This window comes from Choloepus didactylus, chromosome 14 (assembly GCF_015220235.1).
Source record: "Choloepus didactylus isolate mChoDid1 chromosome 14, mChoDid1.pri, whole genome shotgun sequence".
NCBI lineage: Eukaryota > Metazoa > Chordata > Mammalia > Pilosa > Megalonychidae > Choloepus > Choloepus didactylus.
In genome coordinates, this window is record NC_051320.1 from 51,697,671 (window position 1) to 51,708,131 (window position 10,461).

Sequence of the window (10,461 nt, forward strand, 5' to 3'; positions counted from 1 at the left end):
TTTCTGCCTGAAAATCACTGGCTAAAAGGATATACCTTCAACCAAAACAAATTTTTATCTTCTATTTTCTACAAATTTACCCAGAAGTCTCTCATCAGCTTATTTGGCCAGCCTATTTTACTTACATAGCAGTCTGAAGTTTTAAAGTTAAGACTTCTGCATTACTCATGAATCTACTCCAAAATAGCAAAAAGCAGTCTTATCCAAAATTCAACAAATTTTATCTTTTCCCAGTGATGGCCTATTTGTGAAAATGTTCTAAAAAAATTATTTTTATCTATTTAAAAATATATTTTCTGATTTCCAGAACAATATTTAAAAGTTCCATTCAAGCATTCTCCAAATGTCATCTTTATAAAGATGTGAAATGTAGACATTTTAATCTCCATCTGCCTTTCTTCAGAATTAAAACTGAAAATGCCTCAATAACTTTAATTGTAAAATGGGTTAATAATTTAATAGAACAAAAATATATCACTCATTTGTAGATTGCTTTCTAGAAATATAAGGGAGCATTCTGATATATTAATAATGCAATTATTTAATATTTATTAGGTACAATTGGATATATATAGGAATGAAAAAAGCCATGTAGTTCATTTTATTCTTTTGCTCCCCTTAGAATCCTATTCCCTAATCTTTTAAAAATAGTTACTTCATGTACTGGAAGTCAGTGAATTGAACCCTTTAAAGTGTACAATTAATTTAACCACGTTAAATTTAATTCACATCAAAATGGTGAATTATATGTTATATGAATTTTGCCTCAAACTTTTAAAAAATGATTACTTCATTTAACACTCGGATCTTTTAAAATTAGCTTAAGATACTGAGAACAAATCATTCCTCCCTAAAAACTGGCTTTTAAACAACAGACAATCTCTTTGAAGTGCTGTGCTCTGCCACAAAAACCTAGTTCACAGTAGTTCTGTAAATTACAGGCTTTTTATTTTGCACTGAACTCTTCCCATAAACTCCGCATTTTAGATACATGGTTCTGTAACACAAGCATTCTTCATTGCTGATGGTAAAACCACTGTCCTAATCGGCCGTTCACTTGAAAATCTGATAATAGTGGTTGCTTTACTTCAAGAGAAATCCTACAGGCAAACATGTCATGAGTGGCCCGGCTTGACTGAGAACAGATCCACGCCACTGGTCACAAAGGGTAAACACTTAAGACATTTAGCCCAGTTGGAACAGTACTAAATGGAAGGGGATGGTCATCTGGATTATGAATCACCTAATTGACATGTCAGAAAATAAGCATTTTATTGACAGAAGGTGATTGTAGGGGAGAGTCATTTTTCATGTAAATAGCCAGAGACCTTCCTTCCCTCTCTTTGTATTCATACTTGGAAGGGGTCTGGGAGGAGGGAGAGGTGGGTGAGAAAAGAAGTCGTATTCTGTTACAATTTAGTATCACTTGAAATGTAATCGTTTATTTCTTGCTTTGGTTTTTTATTTCAACAGTTCTCCAGAAATCTGTAATTGTTCACAGTTGCTAACAAAATCGCTTTTTTTTTAATGTGAGATCTTTAACTTTCTCTGTAATTCCTACCAGTAGTTTAATGAGGAATTTTACATGGAAGTTTATTACCCCTTTGCCCATCTTTTTCTCATTTGGACACTTTGCACTGGTTAGTAAGACAAGGATATTTTAAAAGCACCCACCTCACACACGTTTGTTTACAATAATGGAAAATGCATTAACTACAAAAGGCCTAAACTGCAAGATGCTTGAGGTTAGGAAGCTGTTGTAAACCATCTTTACAGTCTCTTCCCAACCCTCCACCTCCATGGTGTTTAAAATAGTTGCTTCTACACAGTAGGTATCCGATAAAGATTTGTTCATTTTAATTTAATTTAATGTTTGTTCTTTTAATTTCAATTTGTTGATTTATAGATTCCAGAAAATGTTATCAGAGCCCCTCATGATAGGATTAATAATTTTAACTGAAAAAGGATAATAACTTTTAAATGGAGTCAAATTGTTGCACTGATTTCTTGGTCCAAATCATATTTTCTCTTAATTCTTGTGTATGTAGTAGGTACTCAATAATATTGGTAGAATTCAGCTTACCTGAATTCTCGTATGTGATCGGGTTTTCAGACTACTCCTCAATCTCCAAAAATTATGTCTCATTCTCTATTGCATGTTGATTTATTTCCCACCCTTGAAACCCTTTTATAAAAGGAAGATGACCATTTCAATCTAATTTACTTCTTTTTAGTGATACCGTGGCTGAGGGAGCTCATTAATATACCCCATCATACCTTGTAGAAATAATAGTTCATAGTATAATTCTTATGTGTAAATAAGTCAGAATCAAAGCTTTAACTTCAGAATTTACACCTGGCCAATAGCAAAAAGGGGAGAAGCCCACTGCATAAACTTAAACAATTAAATGTTTATGTAGAAATCAGAAATACTTATTATATTTGTAGGAAAAAAACACCTACAGTTCTGAAATACCAATATGTCAATTAGTATTGCATTAGTTTTCACATCAAATTATACTTTTCTTCTTATTTCTTTTATGATTTGTACAAATTGCTGGATTATGGATCTGTCTTCCCTCCCCCACTCCAGGAGGTGAGGGTGCCCACCAGCTTCTGCTCTTTTTTTGGTGGGGAGGGTGAGAATATAATATAAATACATACTGAAAAATACAGGTATGTTCAGAATTGGTAAATAATGGTCCCCAGGGATATTAATAACTCTTTCAAAGCAGGTCTCGAAGAAATAAGTCAATCAACTAAGCCTATCAAGGGTGAATACAATGGGCAAAATGTAGTGGAGAGAGAAAAATTAATGTGTTGACAACCCATCAAGAAATCATAGAGTAACACAATTTGAGCATCTTGCACAATTAGTGCAAGATTGGTTAGATTAGGAGGATTACAAGCATCTAAGTGTCCCAGGAGTTGTTGCTAAGGTCCAGGCGGCTCTCTGTGATGCAGACTCACCCAGGAGAAGTCCTGGACCTGGGGACACCCCTGACTTACAGGGTCTGGATCACAGAGGCAAGGAAAGCCCATTTCCCCAAATCAAGTTGCTGTAAAAGAGGAATTTGTGAAGATAATGGCAGCTCAAGGATCTCAATTGAGGCTTTAATCATCTCAGAGAAGGGTCAGCATCTCAAATTTCTTTTATCCCTAGTACATAATTCAGTTTATAGGGCTAGAATGAGCTCGATTAATTTTTTATATTAATGACTTGGAGAATGGGGAGTCAAGGAGGGTTTCTCTGGTTTGGGAATAGCGGAAACATATTACCTAAGGCTGAAGTATTATTGTCTCAACAACCATAAAAATCCAGAGCCTCCAAGGTAGCATTGGGAGGAAAATCTCCTAGAAGCTGGGAACAGGTAGGCCACTTAAGGCCACTGCTGTTCTCTGATAGTCGTGTTCCCTTTAGGGCAGGGCTTCTCAGTCTTGGCACTATTGACATTTGTCATGGAAACTGTTCTGTGCAAGGCAGAAGGTTTAGCAGTATCCCTGGTTTACCCACTAGATGCTAGTAGCACGCACGTGCGCACATACACACACACACAAACCAGTCGTGACAACCAAATATGTCTGGAGATAGTAATATGCCCCCTGGGATGCAAAAATGTTCCCAGTTGAAATCACTGCATTAAGGTGTCTCCTTGATTATCCTTGGTCCTGGGCAAACCCTTTTCACTACTTTAAAACCCACCTAAGTATGCCCCAAACACCTTGCTTCACCGTAGAGACAAGGCTGGAATATTTAGAAAAAAGAAATTCAAGTCTGGGAGATAACAAAGGGAAAATAAATCACAGAGGACCATAAATCTGCATAATCCAGTTTACAAACTACTGCTGTTTGGAGCTCAATGAAGCAAGCAATATTATAAGATTTCTTCCTACCTACTGCTTTGCCTTCTCCTGATGGATACCACATTTAAACATTCCTCCAAGGATAATCTTCCCAGATGTGAAATCTTTGAGGACTAGACCAAAAGTTTTTTTCTCCAGCTTACCATGCTCAGTGTCTTCTGTTGCAATTCTGTTTCCTGTCCAAGGATATTCCCCTTCTTACTGGTAACAGAGACAGAAATGATCAGATAACCATATCTTAATATAATAAAATAACCATGACATCCATTCAACGAAAGAAACACAGCTATGTTTTGGGGGAATTGTTTCCTCATAGAGTGTCACATACTACATCCTAACCTAATTATCTTAAAAGTCATGCATGTGCTCACCTTATTTTTCTGAGAATACTTATTGCTCCCCTGTGATCTCTGTGAGACGCCGTGGAGGACAGGGTGAAGAGGGAATGAGGGGGATTTGTTTTGGGCTGCTGCATTGGTAGCTGCCTGCAGAACACATCTGCCCTGGCATGCAGGGATGGATGGGCTGGATGGGCAGAGAATGACATTTCTGCAGCAAGGGCTTTCATTTGTTTTTCATCACAGTGACACACAATTTCCGGCATTCTCTGCCCCTGGGGTGTTTCAGTCAAGAGAAAACATTACTTTTTAACTTTTAGCATATCTGCCCTAAATTAGCCACATACGTTCTCTGTGTGCTCCAAGATCCAGGGAGAAGGAATGACAGAGCAAACTCTAAAACTAAGTAGAACCAACAAATGCTGTGATTACTGGAGAAATTCCCTGAAACAGTTTGACTGGACCCACTGCAGTCCTCTAAGCAGAAAGCAATGAGTAAGTTCATCTCTAACAGGTGTTCAAGAATGAATTCGTGGAGAGCTGAAGTTTCCAAAAGTATTTGGAAGTATAAGTGGACTAAAAGAAGGACATATTCCATGTGATAAAGAAACCAGAGCAAAAAACCTTGGGACGGCGTCAGCTTGAATAGGAACCAAGCCACCCAGGTCCACAAATGGCTGTTCATTTGCCATTTGTTTTGAACAAGTCTTTTAACTTCTCCAGGTCTCCATTCCCTCGTGTCAAATGAGATGGTTAATCTAGAGAATTTCTTTTAGTTGCAGGATCGCTTTCTGTACATATTTCAGATTGTAAGTCCTCGTGAGTATTTTTCAATAGGAATGTGTGGAATGGGGATTTGTCATGCAAACCTTTTCAAAATAACCCTCAGTCTTAATTCTCTTAACTTGCATGAGAAATTATTTTCAATTTGACACTGCTCTGACTGAAATGCCCTTCTGTTTCACACATTCCTACCCCCACCATCTTTGCCTGGCTAAAGCCTCCTCATTTGTTAAGGCTTGGGGCTAGCATTCCTCCTCCAGGCACGTCTTTCATCCACCTCAGTAGAATACGGTTTCCTTTCTGGGCTGCCTGCAGCATACACCCGTCATTGCAGTTAGTGTATTCTGTTTAAATGTTCTGTTTCAGGAAGCTCTTTAAAGGCAGGGACCACATCTCTTTTATCTTTATATCCCCAGTGCCTAGCCTAGTGGCCAGCAGATAATAGACACTGGAAAAAAATTATTTGGTGATTTGTTGAATGTATCTGTGAATGCAGCTAGAATTCTGACAAGGACTTTCTACAAGGAGAGTCTGTTCTGTCTGTTTTTTATTGTGTCCTAAAGTAGGAGAGAAAAATTTGGAAAGTGAGTGATTATTCAACTTTTAGAAGAGAACTTTAGGTGGACATATATCATATGGCCACAGTAAAAGACAAAGTCCTAAAAAGGGCCAATAAGGCTTACGCTGTCTGGCTCGATCCATACTCTTTCCTCTATGACCTCATCTTCTCCTTACTCTCCTCCCCCATCCTCCCCCACTTCAGTCCAGCCAGGAAGAGGCAGCCACACTACGGACACAAGGCATTTACCTCTAGCTTTCTCTCGGCCTGAATCCCACTGGCCACTCCCCCACTTAACCACATGCCTTGGTCTTCACCTCCTTTTAGATCTTTGCTCAGGCATCACCTTTTCAGTGAGGTCCTCCTTGACTACCCTCATTAAAATTGCATAACCACCTTCCCGTTACTCCCTACTCCCTTTCTCCATTTAATTTTCTCCAGACTTCCACCACTATCCAACATACTATTACTTCCCTTAATTATCTTGCTTATTGTCTGTCCCTCCCCAGTTAGAATATAAGCTCTGAGTATATTACCTGTTTTACATAGCACTATATGTCCTGTGTCTAAAATGATACCTGGAACATCATAGGCGGTCAGTAAACACTCAAACAGATCAATTAAACAAATAAATAGACAAATTGTTAGAAACAAAACAAACTACACAGGCCAATGCAACTATGACTGTGCCCAAATTATCTAGGTATTTCCTGGTGGTTTAATAACTGGCCCCAAAATGAAGACCTTGAATATGAAATGACAATCACATCACCTGGATGGCTACTCGGCATTTCAAGCTTAATGAGTCTATGACTGATTTCATGATCTCCTCCCACAGTCTCCACCGTCTCAGTACAGTGGCTCAAGCCAAAACTTGGAAATCATTAAGAGCAGGGGCAATGCTACATGCTCATCAGATCTATTCCGTTTCTTTCTGGATATGCAGCCAGAACTCCATTTCCCAGCCTCCTCTGCCATTTAGACATTGTTATCTTGTTGAGTTCCACAAAGAAATATGGGTGGAAGGGATGCACTCCACAACCAGGCCTGGGCCCTAAAAATCCCACATGGCCCTCCATGCTCTCTCTTTCTGTACCTGGTGATCTCGGAGGTTGTTGAAATGGAGATTCCACAAGATATAAAGACCTAAATATGGGGGGCAAATCTCCCTCACTCTCCTGCTGATTCATATTGGATTGTGAGAGTAGCTTTTAGGGGGTTAAGTCACTGGGATTCGAAAGGGGCTGTTTGCTACAGCAGCTACCACACTAACACATGATTTTGTTGCCTCCCTTTCCTTTGCAAGTCTAATCCCTTATATAAATTCTGAGAATTCTTTCATTGTAATGTATCTTTAATTCTTCCTATGCTTGCCATCTGCATTGCCATCACCCTAGTCTGAAGGACTGCTATTTCTTGCTTGGACATCTATTATTTTCATTCTTATCACCATTCATATTTATCTGCAAACAGCAGCCACCAGTCATCATCAGTGCTTCTCCTTGTGCTTGTAATTAAATTCACTACCCTCACATGACCCACACCCCACCCTGTGCCTACCTTACTCCCCTCTTCTTTCACTGCACCCTGGCCTTTCTCACCCTCTCTTTGCCACCCTAGAGTCCTTACAGGTGGTGTCGTGTCTTCCCCTGAAGTGCTCTTGCCCTGACTTTGAGTATGGCGGGTCCCTTCTCATCCTCCAGATCCCATCTTAAACCTCACCTTGTCAGGAAGACCTTTGAGGACTGAAGTGGGTCTTCAGATTATTCTTAGTCATGGCACTGTTTCCTTCTTTCATAGTACTCAACATTTAATGATTATGTGTTTATATTACTTGTTTTAAAGCCTGTTTCCACTACTAATTATTTCATAAACTCCCAGAATGTTGGGCCTTGTCCATTGTGGTTATCCCTGAATACCGGCACCTAGCAGAGAGCCTGGAATGTGGTGGGAGCTCAATAGGTGTCAGTTGAATAGATGAACAGATTGATGTCAACTGATCACTATCAGGCTCTGTCTGGAATTCATCATTTCCTTTCTCTCCCAATACTACTTATTCCTCCAAATAGCACCTCAATCATAATTGTGGGGGCTTCATTTGTTTCTGTTTTAACTTGCATCCAAGTTTACCTTACTTACATTTACAATTACAATAGATGTAAATAAAACAAATGACAACTTTGATCAATCAAGGTGTTTTTATTTAAAAAAATAAATCAAATATATCACAATCATTCTTATGCAGCAATTAAGACATTTTTCTTTAAAAAAAAAACTAAAACATTTCTAATAAGAGAAAAAGATTAACATAACAATAACATTCTACAAGAAAAGTTTTCACCATTTTCCCTTGTGGTACAGGAGGGCGATACAAGGGCAGAGACCGGGAGATAAATGATGGATATCATTCACACTGGAGTGAATTAGTCTGTGACGCAGACAGCCATAGAGAATTGGATAATATGCATCAGTAGAAAGTTTCCCTAAGAACCTTTCCAGAAGTTTCCAGAAAGTCATAATCCATAGGCAAAGCTGAGTTTGGGAAAAGGAATTTTATTCAAGGTCAGAGTTGATAATGATGCGTATTTTACCAGGGTGTTTCTGTAATATTTCAGTTTTGTTATTTTTTTTCTTCTGACCACTCGGGGAGCTTGGCCTCAGACTATTTTTTCTTGTTACCTCTTGGTCTTTATCCACAACCTTACATATTGTACATAGTTTAAGTCACAGGGTCATGAAATTTATATTCCATTTTTATGTTATGTTACACAGACTTTATACCATTTTAAAAACTGACCGTTTCTCCAAGTTCATATACTATTCCCCTATGTGCAAAATGCATAGCATAGAGGTTAAAGGTCCACGCTTTAGAGCCAGCCTGCCTGGGTTGAATTATCTACCTCTGGCCTTGAAAAATTATTTGATCTACTTTAGTCTTTTTCCCATTCTGTAAAATGGGACTGATAAATGCCTACTTCATAGGGTCACTACAAGGATTAAGTGAGGTACCAGTTAAAAGTATTTAAATGTACTTTAAATATCAGACAGTTTTATTGTTGGACATTTATGTTCTTTTTTTTTTTTAAGAATTACATGGCACTAAACATCTTAATGTATAAACCTCTTTTCTTCATCATTAACTACTCCACTAAGAAGTTCTTTTCTTCTTCATGTTTTATCTGAAAGACTAAACCGTATCCCTCCGTTGGTAACTGTATTCATTTCCTTTAAATAACTGACAACCAAAAACCAGACTGTGAACAAGTTTGCATCGGGTCAGTGTTAAGTAGCAGAAAGCACCCCTTTATGCTGGGGCTTGAATTTTGAGGTTGGACTCAAAGTAAACAAGCATGTGATGAGGTTGAGATGATGAAAGACAATGGACTATTACCCAAGACTAATGGTGTTGTAAAGGAGATAAATGTCTTTGAAGTAGCACCCTTAAAACCTGTGACCTTTACGTTGACCTTTCCTTTCAGATTATGGTATGCAGGTCGCTTTGGAGTTTGTGCGAAGTCAGCAATTAGAAAGATGGGTCCTTGGGAGAAACAGGTCTTTGAGAAAGGTGCCCATCCAGAGGTCTGAGGCCATTTCTCCTACCAACTACCTATTAGCTTACCAAATTCCCCGATCAACTTTCAACAATGTTGGCCCCATGTGACTCAGCCTCTCACAGGTGCACTTTCTCCCAAACAGGAAACATCGTGTAGTCTCTGCCCCATTGTTTTGGTTCAGGCAGTGAGCGCAGAAAAGAAACCAACAGTGGAATTTGTTCTTCTGAGGAGTAAGGTAAATGGAACGACAGCTAATAACTTTAATCACCTTCAAACGAAAACAGGTTCTATATAAATATTCATTTTTGTTATGCTCACAGCATTGAAGAGGATGATGACTTTTGCTAGGAAACACCAGAAACTTATTATAAGTTAGCATTTAAAATAATCTTTCACTTGTTATGACAGTTAATCATCACACAGCATGGTGAGATACGAAAGCAGATACAATAATTATTATTTTTTGACTCCAAGGAAACGAAGCCATAAAAAGTCAAGAGTCTGCCTGAGGTCCACAGCTAGAAAAACTGCATTCCTGTCTCCAGAGTCCTGATAAAAAATTGCCGTATATTCGCTCTCCACATAAGCAGCAGTCCCCAATACCTAGAATATTTATTATTTGTAAGTTGCTCAGTAAATACCATGTCTGAAGCAACAAGGAAAAATTGAGCCTTTTTTATCCCCCACAAACAAACACCCCCTTCTGCCAATCCTGTCTTATTTAAAATTTTGGTATTTTTGCTCATCACAGATTTTTTTGCATTCACTTGAATTTTGAAATATTGCATCAAAATATTATTTGATTACTGAGTTTTTTGGTGCCCTCTTAAATTTTGTTGCCTGAAGCAAGTGTTTCTCTTGACTTACCCTAGTCCCTTAGCTGTCAGCTAAATGCCATTATCTTTTGAAATGCTAGTTCCATCCAACAATCTCAGTTAGTAAACTCTGGGAAATACCACAGCAGATTGTGTCTACATTTTACAACCTAGGGGCATATTCTGTTTCACAGGCTACGCTCCTATGCTACAGGTGCCAAATTTAAGGAATTGCCATTTCTTCTTATTTGTCCTCAAAGTAATGGAGACTATGGAAGATAATGGTCTGGTCTCTGTTTAATTGGTTAAATTTTTTAAAATATACTTTTATCAAAAAATACATATACATATTTGTCTTAACCAATTGCTAAGAAAGCTTATAATGGAGAACACCAATCCCCTCTTACCCTTTTTAGTACAACTTCCTGAAGCAATACCTTTTAACTTTTTGAAACTGTTTCTTCTGATATTTATCTCCATTATTTTAAAAAAAGGCAGTGCGGTGCTACCTCTTGATGTATCAAACAGATGCATTATTTACTAGCTTA